This window comes from Rhinolophus hipposideros (genome assembly GCF_964194185.1).
Source record: "Rhinolophus hipposideros genome assembly, chromosome: 15".
NCBI lineage: Eukaryota > Metazoa > Chordata > Mammalia > Chiroptera > Rhinolophidae > Rhinolophus > Rhinolophus hipposideros.
The window spans coordinates 68,220,713-68,238,439 of NC_138061.1; positions in this window are offsets into that span (position 1 = coordinate 68,220,713).

Below are 17,727 nucleotides of genomic sequence, written 5' to 3' on the forward strand. Positions count from 1 at the left end.
AACATGTCTTCTGCCACGTTAGAATTTTTGTGCTAAGAGGAAACATATTTCTAGAAGTTATGAAATATGTTCATAATTGCATCAAGCTAAAGAATCCTGGTGTAGCTGCAGGATTGGTCACTTAGTTTCCACTGCTGATTAAGATGGACATTTGAATTGTTTATGTCTCTGCTATTGTGAAGAGCGCTTCTGTGGATTCATGTATCCACCTTTAACAACTGTTTTCAATTTTGGGGGTATATTTCTAGAAGTGGGTCTGTTGAGCCACATGGGCATTTTTTTGTGGGGTGGAAATTTCCAAGTGTTGTATGCAGAAGCCACACCATTGTAATTTTTCATGTTCAATGTTTAAGGGTTCTAATTTTTCTACATTGTTGCTGCTGTTTGTTAGTTTTAGTTTCTGGATTATAGCCCTTCTGGTACCTGTGAGGGGGTATCACATGTGGTTTTCATTTGCATTTGCATCAGGACTGAGGATGTGGAACATCTTACTGTGCTTGTTGACACTTTGCAGGTCTCATCTGGACAAGGTTCTATTCAATTCTATTTTAAAATGTTAGTCATTTTCTTTTTTTGTTCTTGAGTTGTAAAAGTTCTTTGTCTCCTGGATAGCAGACTATTATCAGATATATAATGTGTACCTATTTGGTTCCATTTTATGGCGTGTCTTTTCACTTTCTGGATTGCTTATTTTGATGCATGTATGTTTTTAATTTTGAGGAAGTCTAATTTATCTTTTTTTTGTTGTATGTGCTGTCATATCTAAGAAACCATCGCTAATCCAAGGTCATGACAATGTATCTCCACGTTTTGTTTGAGAGTTTATACTTTTACTGCCTGTATTTATGTGACTTGTCATCTGTGCATAGACAGTTTCAGTTCTTCCTTTCACATAAAGAACATTACTACAACTCTATAAGGGATATAGATCTGTATCTTCTGTTTTTGTGACCTACTTCTGATTTGACTGGTTAGGGGCTAGTAGTGTCCTCACAGGGCTAGGGTTGGGGCTGAGGGGCAGTGTGGTGCTGAGTTAGGGGTTAAAGTTAAGATTATGGGTTACAGTTTGGTTATGGTTTATGTGTATTGTTTATGGCTACATGTATGTTATATGGTTTATAAGATTGATTATGGATTACATGTATGGTTTATGGCTATGTGTTTTTGGTTATAGTTTATAGTCATGGTTTATGGATATGGTTCATAGTTTGTGGTTTCTGGAGATAGTTTAGTATTACGTTGAGGGTTTAGGTTACGGTTTATGCTGTTGGTTATGGTTTATGGTTGTAAGGTTTTACGTTTATGTTAAGGTTTAGATTTAGGCTTAGGGCTAAGGGTTTAGTGTTTAGGTTTTACAGGTTAGGTGTTTGGTTTGGGGTTAGGGTTAGGGCTCAGTGATGTGGAATCTGTTGCTTTCCTGACCCAGCATCTGTTCTCTGGCCCCAGTCCAGCACCTCAGCTTCCAGGGAACTCAGTGGCTTCCAGTCCTACCTGACATATCAAAATCAAGACTTCCTGGGTGCAGGATATGAGGACACTGGGTAGGGATCGATCTCAGGGGAACTTCCAAACTGCTTTGTCCCCTTTTCTTCCCTGTCCCAGGAGAGGGAACTCCAGAGCAATGTGACGAGAATAAGTGGGAAGATGAGGTCCTGGATGGATCATTGCTTAGTATTTTCCTTATTTTAGGGTCCATTTTGTTCATGGAAATCACCCATTTCGACGCAATAGGTGTATCTTAACTTTAGTTTTACTTTCTCCTCTCTTTCCAGAATTGTTACAATCAACGTACACATGTTGATGCATGACTGTTCACTGAAGTCTGTATTTTATTCAGATTCCTACTTTCAGGCCCAGTCTCAGTGCTGACACCTCTGTCTGTCAAAGCCCGCACCAGACAGGTTAATGGTGACAGCTGGGGGTACCTGGTGAGTGAACTGGGGTGTTATGATAGGAAATGAGACCAGGAGAAGAACATGAGGCCTGATAAAGTCGCAACACTGTGCTGATGACAGAGACTTTCCTCTCCAGCCCCAGTGAAGCTGCTGGTGGTTGTAGGCACAGGAAGTGACGGGGTTAGACCCCACCTTAGTTAGAAAGATGGAGCTGGTCCCAGTGTGCAGGTTGCCCTGGACGAGGGAAGGACGGCAGCAGGGAGACCCGTGAGAAGAGCGGTGAGAGGCGCTCTGGCCTGAGCTGAGACAAGGGCCTTGAATTTGGAGATGAGCAGGGTTTGAAGACCAGGGAGGGGCTGTGGTGAGCGCTGCCCTGTGGACGAAGCTGGCACAGATGCCAGAGTCAGCACTCAGGGGACTGGCTGTGTGGACACCAACAGGAGAGCGCATTCTGCCACCAGGAGACTATTTGCTAATAGTCCTTCTATTTGCTCATAGATCCTTCCAGCCCATGGAGGTAGAGAAAGGACTGAGAAGGGAAGAGGGAGGGGGAGTGAGGGCCCATCTCCTGTGGGGCAGGAGCTGACCTGCATCACCTCACTGATCTCACAGCCACCCTGAGAGGGAGCCGTTATCCCCACCTGACAGGTGAGGAGACTGACTTCCCATGTCTTTGTCTGAAGTCACACAGCTAGTGCTTGGAGGAGACAGAAGCCAGCTCTGCGCCTGTCTGAGGCTCACGCACCCCTCCATAGGGAAGGTGTCACCCCAGACTCCATTCTGAGCAGCCAGGAAGCTCTTGTCAGTTGTGACCTCAGAGGAAGGGAAGATGGGGAGAAGCTCCCTCATGTCAGATCCTTCCTTCCAGACAACCTCACAGCTAATAGCTCACCAATGGTCGACTACCTCCTAGCCATCAGCCTCATTCCGCAGATCCATGGGGAGTATGCACACTGCATTTTTCCCCCGACCCCAAGACACTTCCTCGGTTTTTCTCACATTCCCTAAGCTCCAGGAAACTTGGTCCATCTCAAACACCTGAACCTGTCAGACGTTGACAAACTGGGAAAGAGCCTTGCCACCATCTTCTCACCACATCCACAGCAGCAATTGCTGGATCACCCCTCCTGCTTTCATTTGTCTCAGCTGCAAAAACAGCTGAACCCCCTGTCCTGCCACTCCACCCAGGCTCCGTGATATGGCACCTGATTTCCACTCCACCTCGTTTTGACTTTGTAACATCCTGCAGGAAAAACTCAGAGACTAATGAACTGTGATCCCTACCCTCTCCTCTTTTCCTCATTGCGTGAACCACACAACTCCAACCTCACTCCAGCCCCTTCTCTCTCCCTCCAAATCCTCTCCGTTATCTCTACCTTTCTCCTTATCTCTACTTGTCCATTTTAGAGCTCCTTTTCTTTGATTCCATCACCTGATTTTCAACCCAAGAAGACTTGAGTCCCATTATTGTCTTTATTATATGACTCTTCCCTCTCATAACACTTTGCCTACCATTACCCCTTATCTCTACCTGGCTCACAAGCTAATTCTTCATCTTCCACATATGCTTGCCTGCTCACCAATTGTACAGGGACTTACATCCTAGGTTTCCTTTCTCCAGATATTGAGATCACCCCCAATAGTCAATTTCTACCTCTCCCCACATATACTCTCATGCACCAAAGATGGTCGTTCTCCTAATCCACTTTTAGTGTCACTGAACATCTCTGTGGGAGTAACGAAAGGAACGGCAGGGCTAGGAGTCTCCTTACATGAATTTCAAACCCTGCCACAGGATCTCAGCCAGGCCCAGAATCACAGACACCACCTCAGGAACCAAGTGGCGATCCGAGTTTACAGCTAAGAGTGGCTCTTGATTTGTTCTCCTCATAGGGCCTTTAACTATTATCTTTTATGGTCCTAGCCTTTGGTCTTTGCCTCTTCCACCTTTTCACCCAATTCCTGCAGAGCCTACTCCAGGTGTGCACAAATGGAGCTGTCCATAAAATGCTTCACCTACAACAACATTACCAACCCCTTCCGCAATGTCTCCCTCCTCTCTCCACCTTCATTCAGCCTGAAGAAACTACAGAATAGAGACACGATGGCCTTTCTACATTTTAATAACAAACAAGTCTGGAAGGGTAGGTCTCTGAATGTTAGAGACCTTCATTTAATGTTAGGTCTCAGAGACCTTGACTTACAGACAGAGCCATGTTGGCTGACCTACACAAACAGAGCCATGCTTGTAACAACAAAAAATACCACAAAAGAGCTACTAGCTTGCTGTCATTCAACATTTCATGTTCAAACAATGCTATCCTGTCCGCACAGCCCCTATAAAAACCTCCTCATCCCCTCTTCAGGACTGGAAGTCTCCTTTAGACATGCAGTCCGGATTGTAGCCATCTTTTGCACAGCCAATATACTGTTGCTCTCTTACAATAAAGCTTTCTTAAGTTGCCTGACTGTGTGCATTCCATTTCCAGCCAACCTATCAAAGAATACAAGTGATTCTCAAGTGACTTTTATATAAATCATGTTGTAATAACATTGGTTTGGAAAGTTTGGTTGAAATATGCTCTAGATTTGAGAGCTGAGGATTTTTCAATGTAAAGGAATATGCCCCGCAATGTTTGCCTTCAACTTAGAAAAGCAGTCTTTTCTTAGATAAGAGCTTATGAAATGAGCTATTTCACTGTCTGCCTCTATTGCTAAAAATCTTTCTTGGTGATTGAGCATTACATTTGGTAACCTATAATATGGAATGTATATGATTCTTTCCTATCTATATCTACGTATCTATGTACGTACGTATCTATCTATGTGTGTGTATCTGACATTTAAATAGATACCCACACATGCATGTGTATATACTCATAAACACACAAAAGAATGTAAAGAAAAACATATTCACACTTATTTGTCTTACCCATCATTTTATGGTTCTAACAGATTACTTGCTATACATTGCAAACAAAATATCTCCAAATATGTGGTAAAAGATCATAGGTTTACAATAAAGAACTAACTATACGTGTCTGTCTCAATCTTGCCCTTCCTGTACAAGTCCAACACATGCCCTCCATCAGTTTTTCTTTTTGAGTTCTTTGGGTGATTAATGTTTATTCTCCAAATACTGCTTCTGTATCTAAACGTTATTCTGCAATTGATGTTATATTTTAACTATTGCCTTCCTCATATGATAGATGAGGATGATCTCCCTTACATCCCCTATCTACCCTTTTTGGTAATTTATTGAATCACTATTCTGATTTGTCAACTATGCAAATTCAAACAAGATACGTACACCTGCATTTCCTATCCCACAAACCAGAGCCAAAATCTCTTGACTTCACATTTCGTTAAGATGAGGACACCTGTAAGGCTCAGGAGAAGGCTGACGGTCGGTAAGTACATGAGTTCTCTCCCTACCCAAGAAGGGTGCTAGAATTCCATTCCCTACTCTGTAGGTCCATTTCTATGACTCCTCTGCCCCACAAAAAGGAAGTTCTGTCATGAAATTTAAATGAATTATCTGTCTTTCATGAATTTATTACATCTGTAATATTTTTCTAAGCTCTCAATAATTATATATTCTATTGAATCTGATTTTTATCTCTGGACCACATTTTCCAAAAATCTGATCTTTTACTGGTTTTCTTGGTACTTATACTAACTCATTTCAGTATTTCCTGGATTCCTTAGTGTCCTCAAATTCATACATTTTGACATACATTTATACATGTAAATAGCTTCTAATATTTTAATATTTTAGATTTAGAGAAGAGCTACAAAAATAGTACACAGTGCCCTTATTTCCATTAGCTAGAATTTCCTAATGTTAGCATGATCAAAATTAAGAAGTAAACATTTTACCAGAGGGTAAGGGGGGAGGGGAGTGGTAGATAAGGGTAAAAGGGATCACATATATGGTGATGGAAGGTGAACACACAATGGAATTTATAGATGATGTAATACAGAATTGTACACCTGAAATCCATGTAACTTTACTAACAATTGTCACCCAAACAAACTTCAATTAAAAAAAAGAAATAAACATTGGTACAATACTGTTTTCTAAACTCGAGACTTTATTTGGATTTCACCAGTTTCCCCTAAAGTGTTGTCTTTCTGTTTCAAGATCCAGTCCAATCCAATCTTTGATTGCCATAGTTCTCCTCTAATCTGTAATAGTTCCTCAGATTTTCCTTGACTTTCATGACTTTGACACATGTTAAGCGTAATTCTCAGCTATTTTATAGGAAGCTCCTCAATTTTGATTTTGTCTGATATATCCTTATAAGTACAATACAGTTATGGGTTTTTGAGATGACTATCAGAGAGGTGACACGCCCTTCTCACTGCACAATTTCAGGGAGGGCATGATGTAAATCTGTATTATTACTGGTTATGTTAAACTTGGTCATTTTATTAACGTAATGTCTACCATGTTTTCTCATTGAGAAGTTCCTTTTTCCCCCTCGATAAATAATATTTAATGGAGATACTTTACGACTGAAAGATACTATTTTTCCTTAAATTTTTGACCTGCTGATTTTTTTGTTAAATCTTATCCAGATATCATATCCTTCAAGGCAGCATGCTGATCCTCTTAGTAATTCAAGTACTTCCCTGCCCCTCAACTAAGGATAGATTGTCTTGTTCTCTTCTCCAGCTGCAATCTCTTTTCACTAGTATTCTAAGAGCAAAGTGTTTGGTTCCCCTGCCCCACAGATCAAGGCTCCTATTCAAAAGAGGAGATAGAGAGAAAGTGTTCCAGTGGAGTTCAATGCTCCTTCTACAGCGGCGCTCTTCCCCATCACGTTTTTCACCAGGAGAAGCATTTCTTAGGATTCTCCAGCTCTTGTGTGAGTGCCTCCCAGGGTTCATGGAGAAAAAACCATGCGAAAGGATGCAGATTTCATTTCCCTGTGATTTGTTCCCAAGTTCTGATATCTCTCTCATTATTTTCAGGCTCACTCATATTATTTCACTTATATTCAAATATCTGATTGTACACATTTAAGAACAAAGAAACAAAAATATTTATTGCAAGCTCTATCTGTGGAGAAGGGGCTTGTGCATGACAGGCCCCACCTCAGAATGAGCATTTAAGACATAAGACAAAAATTCCTTCAGACCCTTTTTTTCCTTTACTTTGCCTTCCACAATATCAGAAATTAAGTTTTTACACTATAAGTTTTGCTCTATTCCACTCCTACTAAAAAATCTTTTCATAGCCCTCTGTTGGTGAGGCGAGGCGAGGCGGGGCAAAAAAGCCATGACGTGACATCTCACTGTGATTTTCATTTTCATTTCTGTGATAATTAGTGATGCTGAGTATTTTTTCATATGTCTATTAGCCATCTGTATGTCCTTTTTGGAGAAATGTCTATTCAGGTCCTCCGCCCGTTTTTTAATTGGATTGTTTGTTTTTTTGTTGTTGAGTTGTATGAGTTCCTTACGTATTTTGGGTATTAGTCCCTTATCAGAGGTGTTCTTTGCAAAAGTCTTCTCCCATTTGGTTGGTTGCCTCTTTATTTTGCCAATGGTTTCTTTTGCTGTGCAGAGGCTCTTTAGTTTGGCATAGTCCCATTCATTTATTTTAGCTTTTACTTCCCTTGCCTTTGGAGTCAAATTCATAAAATGCTCTTTGAACCCAAGGTCCATAAGTTTAGTACCTATGTTTTCTTCTATGCAGTTCATTGTGTCAGGTCTTATGCTTAAGTCTTTGATCCATTTTGAATTGATTTTGGTACATGGTGACAGATAGCAGTCCAGTTTCATTCTTTTGCACGTGGCTGTCCAGTTCTCCCAGCACCATTTATTGAAGAGGCTGTCTTTCCTCCATTGTATGTTTTTAGCTTCTTTGTCAAAAATTACCTGTCCATATTTATGTGGTTTTATTTCTGGGTTCTCAATTCCATTCCATTGGTCTATATGTCTGTTTTTCTGCCAATGCCATGCTGTTTTGATTATTGTAGCCCTGTAGTACAAGCTAAAGTCAGGGAGTGTGATACCTCCAGCATTGTTCTATTTTCTTAAGATTGCTTTGGCTATTCGGGGTCTTTTGGGGATCCAAACAAATCTGATGATTTTTTGTTCTATTTCTTTAAAAAATGCCATTGGGATTTTGATGGGGATTGCATTAAATCTGTATATTGCTTTAGGTAATATGGTCATTTTAACTATGTTGATTTTTCCAATCCATGAGCACGAAATGTCTTTCCATTTCTTTGTGTCTTCTTCAATTTCTTTCATAAATGTCTTATAATTTTCAGCATATAAATCCTTCACATCCTTGGTTAAGTTTATTCCTAGGTATTTTATTCTTTTTGCTGCAATTGCAAACAGAATTGTTTTTGTATTTCTTTTTCTGAGATTTCATTGTTAGTATATAGGAATGCAATGGACTTTTGTACGTTGTTTGTAGCCAGCAAATTTACTGTATTCGTTGATTGTTTCTAATGGCTTTTTGGTGGAGTCTTTAGGGTTTTCTATATATAGCATCATGTCATCGGCAAAGAGTGACAGTTTAACTTCTTCATTCCCAATTTGGATGCCTTTTATTTCTTTCTCTTGCCTGATGGCTCTGGCAAGGACTTCCAACACTATGTTGAAAAGCAGAGGTGATAGGGGACAGCCCTGTCGTGTTCCTGAACGTAGAGCAAAGGGCTTCAGTTTTTCACCATTAATTATTAGATTAGCTGAGGGCTTGTCATATATGGCCTTTATTACGTTAAGGTATTTTTCTTCTATACCTATTTTATTAAGTGTTTTAATCATAAATGGATGTTGTATCTTGTCAAATGCTTTTTCTGCATCAATTGATATAATCGTATGATTTGTGTCCTTTATTTTGTTTATGTGATGTATCACGTTGATGGATTTGCAGATGTTGAACCATCCTTGTGCCCCGGGGATGAACCCCACTTGGTCGTGATGAATAATCTTTTAAATGCATTGTTGTATTCAACTTGTTAGAATTTTGTTTAGGATTTTTGCATCAGTATTCATCAGAGCTATTGGTCTGTAGTTTTCTTTCTTTGTGCTGTCCTTCCAGGTTTTGGCATCAGGATAATGTTGGCCTCATAAAATGAGATAGGGAGTACTGTCTCTTCTTCAATCTTTTGGAAGAGTTTGAGTAGGATTGGTATTAGATCCTGTTTGAAGGTTTGGTAGAATTCACTAGTGAAGCCATCTGGTCCCGGAAGGTTTTAGATGACTGATTCAATTTCGTTACTGGTGATCGGTCTGTTTAGATTTTCCAGTTGTTCATGGTTCAGGCTTGGAAGGCTATATTTTTCTAAGAACTTGTCCATTTCTTGTAGGTTATTGAATTTGGTGGCATATAGTCCTTCATAGTATTCTTGGATGATGCTTTGTATTTCTGTGGTGTCCATGATAACTTCTCCTATTTCATTTCTTTTTTTAAAAAAAAAGACGAATTTTTTTAAAAAGTATTTTATTGGGGAAGGGGAACAGGACTTGATTGGGGAACAGTGTGTACTTGCAGGACTTTTTTCCAAGTCGAGTTGTTGTCCTTTCTATCTTTATTTGTGGAGGGTGCCATTCAGCTTCAAGTTGTTTTCCTTTCAGGGCCCTAGGCTTTGACCCGCCACTCCTTTTGCGGCCGCCCCGGCCCTCGTCCTTCGGGAGTGGCCCAGCCGCCTAATAAACCCATGCCAGGGGTGGCGCTGGGGGGGCTGGAGGGCAGGGGGAGAGGAATGGGTGGCGCACAGGGCACTACAATCTCGCTGCCCCGGCCCCACGCCAGGCCCTTCGGCCCGGGCTCCCCCCCCCACCTCCTCCTTAGTCTCCTTCCCTCCCGCAAGCCCTCTGCCAGCAGCCTTTCGTCCAGCCCCCAACGCCCAAACCCCGGTCTGCCAGCAGGCGCAGGCCTGCCTTGGCCTTGGGCGGCTTTCTCCAGCCAAGCACGTGCTGGTGCTTGGCACCTCGGGACCGAGCCCAGGGCACGACCATCGCTCTGCCTGCACCTGGGCCCCTAAACAGAGACTCCGGGTGTCGCCCGACACCGGACCAAGGGGAACGCCACCCGCCCCACCCCACCGGATAGCTCCGTATCTGATGGCCGGCACCGCGACCCTCCCCGCCCCCCTTTCATCTCCCAGGAGCGCTGGGCGCCCTCCGTTCCCGCCCGCCTCGGTGGCCCCGCCCACAGCACCAAAAGAGCAGGGACAACATGGCAGGAGTTGGGAGCGCACACGCCAACCGGCTCCAGGAGAGACCAGCACAGGGGAAAAGCAGGCAGGCGGGCATGCACACAACCCACACAAGAAGGGTGCCTGGGGCCGCTCCTCTCCTCCCGCATGCGGGAACCCGGGCGGGGCTCGGAGCCCGGCGGCAATCCGCGGACTCTGGAGGCCTGCCCCGGGGTCCCACAGTGACTGCCAGCGCCCGGGCACTGCCTCCGAAATGGAGCCCAGCCCCGGGCACCACCGCACTCCGGTGGGGAAGCTGCCACTTCAACTCAGCCTCAGTGCTTCTGTCCCAGTCGGTGTCCCATCCTGTGCGTCCGTTCCCCCTTTTCCCCAACTCCCAACCCCTGTCTGTCTGTCTTCTGCCACCTCCAGGGAAGTGGTAGAGGCCCCGTGGAGCCTCGGATGGCGGGAAGGGGCCTCGCTGCGGGCAAGGAAGAAAAGGCAGTCCACCCAGGCGGCGTTTTGAGGAGGCGGGGAGCAGGCGGGAGGCGGGGCCCTGGCGGAGCCGGCCTGCGGGGAGATGCTCCGGACCGGAGCAGCCAGGCAGCCTGGTTCGCGCTCACCACGCAGGCCGGTCCGCTGCTCTTGTGGCGCCTGGAGCCTGCTCCCAGCGTCTATGGCCACAGCAGCTTGAAGGCGCCCTATCTCCTTTGATCTGGGAAGCTAAGCAGGGTCGGGCCTGGTCAGTACTTGGATGGGGGACCGCCCGGGAATACTGGGTGCCCTAGGCTTTGACCCGCCACTCCTTTTGCGGCCGATAGGGCCCTGTGTCCTTCGGGAGTGGCCCAGCCCGCCTAATAAACCCACGCCAGGGGTGGCGCTGGGGGCGCTGGAGGGCAGGGGGAAAGGAATAAGTGGCGCCACAGGGCACTACAATCTCCCTGTCCCGGCCCCACGCTAGGCCCTTCGGCCCGGGCTCCCCCTCCCGCACCCCCTTCTTGGTCCCCTTCCCTCCTGCAAGCCTTCTGCCAGCAGCCGTTCGCCCCGCCCCCAAGGCCCAAAACCCGGTCTGCCTGCAGGCGCAGGCCTGCCTTGGCCTTGGGCGGCTTTCTCCAGCCAAGGACGTGCTGGTGCTTGGCACTTGGGGACCGAGCCCAGGGCACGACCATTGCTCTGCCTCCACCTGGAGACAGAGACTCCGGGTGTCGCCCGACACCGGACCAAGGGGAACGCCACCCGCCCCACCCCACCGGATAGCTCCCTCTCTGATGGCCGGCACCGCGACCCCTCCCCGCCCCCCTTTCATCTCCCAGGAGCACCGGGCGCCCTCCCATCCCGCAGACCTCGGTGGCCCCGCCCACAGCACCAAAAGAGCAGGGACAAAACCACAGGAGTTGGGAGCGCACGTGCCCTCCGGCTCCAGGAGAGACCAGCACAGGGGAAAAGCAGGCAGGCGGGCATGCACACAACCGACACAAGAAGGGTGCTTGGGGCCGCTCCTCTCCTCCCGCATGCGGGACCCCGGGCGGGGCTCGGAGCCCGGCGGCAATCCGCGGACCCTGGAGGCCTGCCCCGGGGTCCCACGGTGACTGCCAGCGCCCGGGCACTGCCTCCGAAACGGAGCCCAGCCCCGGGCACCACCGCACTCCGGTGGGGAAGCTGCCACTTCAACTCAGCCTCAGTGCCTCTGTCCCAGTCGGTGTCCCATGCTGTGCGTCCGTCCCCCCTCCTCCCCAACTCCCAACCCCTGTCTGTCTGTCTTCTGCCACCTCCAGGGAAGTGGTAGAGGCCCCGTGGAGTCTCGGATGCCGCGAAGAGGCCTCGCTGCCGGCAAGGAGTAAAAGGCAGTCCACCCAGGCGGCGTTTTGAGGAGGCGGGGAGCAGGCGGGAGGCGGGGCCCTGGCGGAGCCGGCCAGGGGGGAGATGCTCCGGACCGGAGCAGCCCGGCAGCCTGGTTCGCACTCACCAAGCAGGCTGGTCCGCTGCTCATTTTTTATTTTATTTTATTTATTTATTTATTTATTTTTTTATTAATTAATTTATTTATTAGTTTCAGGTGTACAAAACAAGGTAATACTTAGACGTTCATCATTTATATCCCTCATACTGTGAACCCCCCACCCCCATCCACTATCCCTCCGACCTCATACTGAACCATCACATTATATATATAAAATTATTGTTGGCATTCATTAATGTTTAGCTTCTGGTGTACAATGCCATGATCAGGTATCCACTGTATCCCTGAGGTGGTCTCCCAAATAGGACGCATGTCCATCGGATACCCAACAAAATCTTTACAACATTATAAAATACCTTCCCCAAATTAATTTTCAAAAAAACCCTGAGGCCATCTTGTGGTTACCAGCTGCTTCCAAATCCCTTCACCTTTCCCCTTATGCCCAACCCCCTCCCACACACCCATCTAACCACTCTCGGTTTTTTCTCTGCGTCCCCAAAACTGTCTCTGATTAGTTCATTCACATAGTCTTTTCTTTAGATTCCATATATAAGTGAGATCATATGGTACTTGTCTTTCTCTTTCTGACTTATTTCACTTAACATAATGCTCTCTAGATCCATCCATGTTGCTGCAAATGATAAGATTTCTTTCTTCTTTATGGCTGCGTAATACTCCATTGTATAAATGTACCACAGCTTCTTAATCCAGTCATCTACCGATGGGCATTTTGGTTGTTTCCATATCTTGGCTATTGTGTAAAGTGCTGCAATAAACATAGGAGTGCATACAGATTTTTGAATTGGAGTTTTGGATTTCTCCGGGTAGATGCCTAGGAGTGGAATTACTGGATCATAGGGTAGTTCCATTTTCAGATTCCTGACATACCTCCATACTGTTTTCCATAGTGGCTGCAATAATCTGCAGTCCCACCAACAGTGCACTAGCGTTCCCTTTTCTCCACATCCGCGCCAGCATTTGTTGTTTGTCGATTTATTGATAATAGCCATTTTGACTGGAGTGAGGTGGTATCTCATTGTGGTTTTTATTTGCATTTCTCTGATGGTTAGTGAGGTTGAGCATTTCTTCATATGTCTTCTTGCCTTCTGTATGTCCTTTTTAGAGAAATGTCTCCCCAAGTCCTCTGCCCATTTTTTAATTGGGTTGTTTGTTTTTTTGGAGTTGAGTTGAGTAAGTTTTTTATAGATTTGTGATATTAATCCCTTATCAGATATATCATTGGCAAATATCTCTTCCCATACAGTAGGATCCCTTTTTGTTTTATTGATGGTTTCCTTTGCTGTGAAAAAACTTTTTAGTTTGATGTCATCACACATGTTTATTTTTTCTCTTACTTCGCTCGCGCGAGGGGATATATCAGTAAAAATCTTACTCCGGGTAATGTCCATGAAGTTTCTTCCCATATTTTCTTCTAGATATTTTATGGTTGTGGCGCGGGGGCCTGCTCCAAGCGTCTGTGGCCCCAGCACCTTGAACGCGCCCGATGTCCTCTGATCTGGGAAGCTAAGCAGTGTCGGGCCTGGTCAGTAATTGGATGGGGGACCGCCCGGGAATACCGGGTGCCCTAGGCTTCGGCCCGCCACTCCTTTTGCGGCCGCCCCGGCCCTCGTCCTTCGGGAGTGGCCCTGCCCGCCTAATAAACCCACGCCAGGGGGGGCGCTGGGGGCGCTGGAGGGCAGGGGGAGAGGAATGGGTGGCGCCACCCGGCACTACAATCTCGCTGCCCAGGCCCCACGCCAGGGCCTTCGGCCCGGGCTCCGCCCGCCCTAGCACCCCCTTCTTAGTCCCCTTCCCTCCCGCAAGCCTTCAGCCAGCAGCCGTTCGCCCCGCCCCCAAGGCCCAAGCCCCGATCTGCCTGCAGGCGCAGGCCTGCCTCCGCCTTGGGCGGCTTTCTCCAGCCAAGGACGTGCTGCTGCTTGGCACCTCGGGACCGAGCCCAGGGCACGACCATCGCTCTGCCTGCACCTGGGCCCCGAGACAGAGACTCCGGGTGTCACCCGACACCGGACCAAGGGGAACACCACCCGCCCCACCCCACCGGATAGCTCCGTCTCTGATGGCCGGCACCGCGACCCCTCCCCGCCCAGTGCTCATCTAGTCCAATGCCTATCACTTGACCATCGCCGACCAGTACACCTTGACCTACCGTTAGCCAGAGCACTAAGTCGTGTCCTACGAAATCACCCTGGACCCACCCTTAGCCACAACCTAATCCAGCCCTACATCCGTTCCGAGTCCTAGGACTACCCGGAGCCCTCCCGTGACACCTACCCCTAGCCCTCGGCCAACCCCTACCACTACCACTAGTCCTAGGCCTAACATGAGCCCTAACCCTAACACTGCCCGTGGGCCTCTGCCAACCACTAGCCCTTCACCTAACCCTACCCCGAGCACTACCAGTCGCCCTAGGCTTACGCCTAACACTACCTCTGGTCCTACCCCTAACCCTGGCCCTACAGCTCCCCCTACCCATACGCCCACCCCCATCCCTACCCCTAGCCACAGCTCCCACTCCTGGCCCTAGGCCTACGCCGAGGTTTACCTAGACACCCACCCCTTGCACTATGCCTACCCCAGCGCTACGCCTACCGCTCCCAAAAGCCCTAGCTCTGGCGCTAGACCAACGCGCATGGCTCCCTTTAGTACGAGGCCTAGAACTTGCCCGTCGCTGACCATACTCCTTGCCATTGTTAGGGTTAGGGTTAGGGTTAGGGTTAGGGTTAGGGTTAGGGTTTAGGGTTAGGGTTAGGGTTAGGGTTGGCGTTAGGGTTAGGGTTAGGGTTAGGGTTAGGGTTAGGGTTTAGGGTTAGGGTTAGGGTTAGGGTTGGTGTTAGGGTTAGGGTTAGGGTTAGGGTTAGGGTTGGTGTTAGGTTTATGGTTAGGGTTAGGGTTAGAATAAAAGTTAGGGGTTAGGGTTAGGGTTAGTGTTAGGGTTAGGGTTAGGGTTGTTGTTAGGGTTAGGGTTAGGTTTAGGGGTCGTGTTAGGGTTAGGGTTGGTGTTAGGTTTAGGGTTAGTGTTAGGGTTAGGGTTAAAGTTAGGGGATAGGGTTAGTGTTAGGGTTAGGGTTAGGGTTAGGTTTAGGGTTAGTGTTAGGGTTAGGGTTAGGGTTAGGGTTAGGGTTAGATTACACCGAGCACTACCCCTCGCCCTAGGCCTACGCCTAGCACTACCTCTGCTCCTACCCCTACCTCTGGCCCTACAGCTCCACCTACCCATAGGCCCACCCCCATTCATAACCCTAGCCACAGCTCCAACTCCTGGCCCTAGGCCTACTCCGAGGTTTACCCCGACACCCACCCCTTGCCCTATACCTACCCCAGCGTTACGCCTATCGCTCCCACTAGCCCTAGCTCGGGCCCTAGACCAACGCCCACTGCTCATCTAGTCCGATGCCTAGCACTTGCCCATCGCCGACCAGTACACCTTGACCTACCGTTTGCCAGAGCACTAACACGTGTCCTACGAAATCACCCTGGACCCACCCTTACCACACTCTAATCCAGCCCTACACCCGTTCCGAGTCCTAGGACTACCCGGAGCCCTCCCGTGACACCTACCCCTAGCCCTCGGCCAACCCCTACCACTACCACTAGTCCTAGGCCTAACATGAGCCCTAACCCTAACACTGCCCGTGGGCCTCTGCCAACCACTAGCCCTTCACCTAACCCTACCTTGAGATCTACACCTCGCCCTAGGCTTACGCCTAACACTACCTCTGGTCCTACCCCTACCCCTGACCCTACAGCTCCCCCTACCCATAGGCCCACCCCCATATCAACCCCTAGCCACAGCTCCCACTCCTGGCCCTAGGCTTATGCCGAGGTTTACCTCGACACCCACCCCTTGCCCTATGCCTACCCCAGCGCTACGCCTACCGCTCCCACTAGCCCTAGCTCGTGCCCTAGACCAACGCGCATGGCTCCTTCTAGTCCGAAGCCTAGAACTTGCCCATCGCTGACCATACACCTTGCCATTGTTAGGGTTAGGGTTAGGGTTAGGGTTAGGGTTAGGGTTAGGGTTAAGTTTAGGGTTTAGGGTTAGGGTTAGGGTTAGGGTTGGTGTTAGGGTTAGGGTTAGGGTTAGGGTTAGGGTTAGGGTTGGTGTTAGGTTTAGGGTTAGGGTTAGGGTTAGGCTTAGGGTTAGGGTTAGGGGATAGGGTTAGGGTTAGTGTTAGGGTTAGGGTTAGGGTTGGTGTTAGGGTTAGTGTTAGGTTTAGGGGTAGGGTTAGGGTTAGGGTTAGGGTTAGGGTTGGTGTGAGGTTTAGGGTTAGGGTTAGGGTTAGGGTTGATGTTAGGTTTATGGTTAGGGTTAGGGTTAGAATTAGGGTTAGGGGTTAGGGTTAGGGTTAGTGTTAGGGTTAGGGTTAGGGTTGGTGTTAGGGTTAGTGTTAGGTTTAGGGGTAGGGTTAGGGTTAGGGTTATGGTTAGGGTTAGGGTTGGTGTTAGGTTTAGGTTTAGGGTTAGGGTTAGTGTTGGTGTTAGGTTTATGGTTAGGGTTAGGGTTAGAATTAGAATTAGGGGTTAGGGTTAGGGTTAGTGTTAGGGTTAGGGTTAGGGTTGGTGTTAGGGTTAGGGTTAGGTTTAGGGGTATGTTAGGGTTAGGGTTGGTGTTAGGTTTAGGGTTAGGGTTAGGGTTGGGATTTAGGGTTAGGGTTAGGGTTGTTGTTAGGGTTAGGTTTAGGGTTAGGGTTAGGGTTGGTGTTAGGTTTAGGGTTAGGGTTAGAGTTAGGGTTAGGGTTAGGGGTTAGGGTTAGGGTTAGTGTTAGGGTTAGGGTTAGGGTTGGTGTTAGGGTTAGGGTTAGGGTTAGAGGTAGGGTTAGGGTTAGGTTAGGGTTAGGGTTAGGGTTGGTGTTAGGTTTAGGGTTAGGGTTAGGGTTAGGGTTAGGGTTAGGGGTTAGGGTTAGGATTAGTGTTAGGGTTAGGGTTAGGGTTCGTGTTAGGGTTAGTGTTAGGTTTAGGGGTAGGGTTAGGGTTAGGGTTAGGGTTAGGGTGGCTGTTAGGTTTAGGGTTAGGGTTAGGGTTAGGGTTAGGTTTAGGGGTTAGGGTTAGTGTTAGTGTTAGGGTTCGGGTTAGGGTTAGGGTTAGGTTTAGGGTTAGGTTACCCCGAGCACTACCCCTCGCCCTAGGCCTACGCCTAGCACTACCTCTGGTCCTACCTTTACCCCTGGCCCTACAGCTCCCCCTACCCATAGGCCCACCCCCATCCCTACCCCTAGCCACAGGTCCAACTCATAGCCCTAGGCCTACTCCGAGGTTTAGCCCGACACCCACCCCTTGCCCTATACCTATCCCAGCGCTACGCCTATCGATCCCACTAGCCCTAGCTCGAACCCTAGACCAACGCCCAGTGCTCATATAGTCTGATGCCTAGCACTTGCCCGTCGCCGACCAGTACACCTTGACCTACCGTTAGCCAGAGCACTAAGCCGTGTCCTACGAAATCACCCTGGACCCACCCTTAGCCACACCCTAATCCAGCCCTACACCTGTTCGGAGTTATAGGACTAACCGGAGCCCTCCCGTGACACCTACACTTAGCCCTCGGCTAACCCCTACCACTATCCCTCGTCATAGACCTAACATGAGCCCTAACCCTAACACTGCTCGTTGGCCTCTGCCAACCACTAGCCCTTCACCTAACCCTACCCCGAGCACGACCCCTCGCCCTAGGCCTACGCCTAGCACT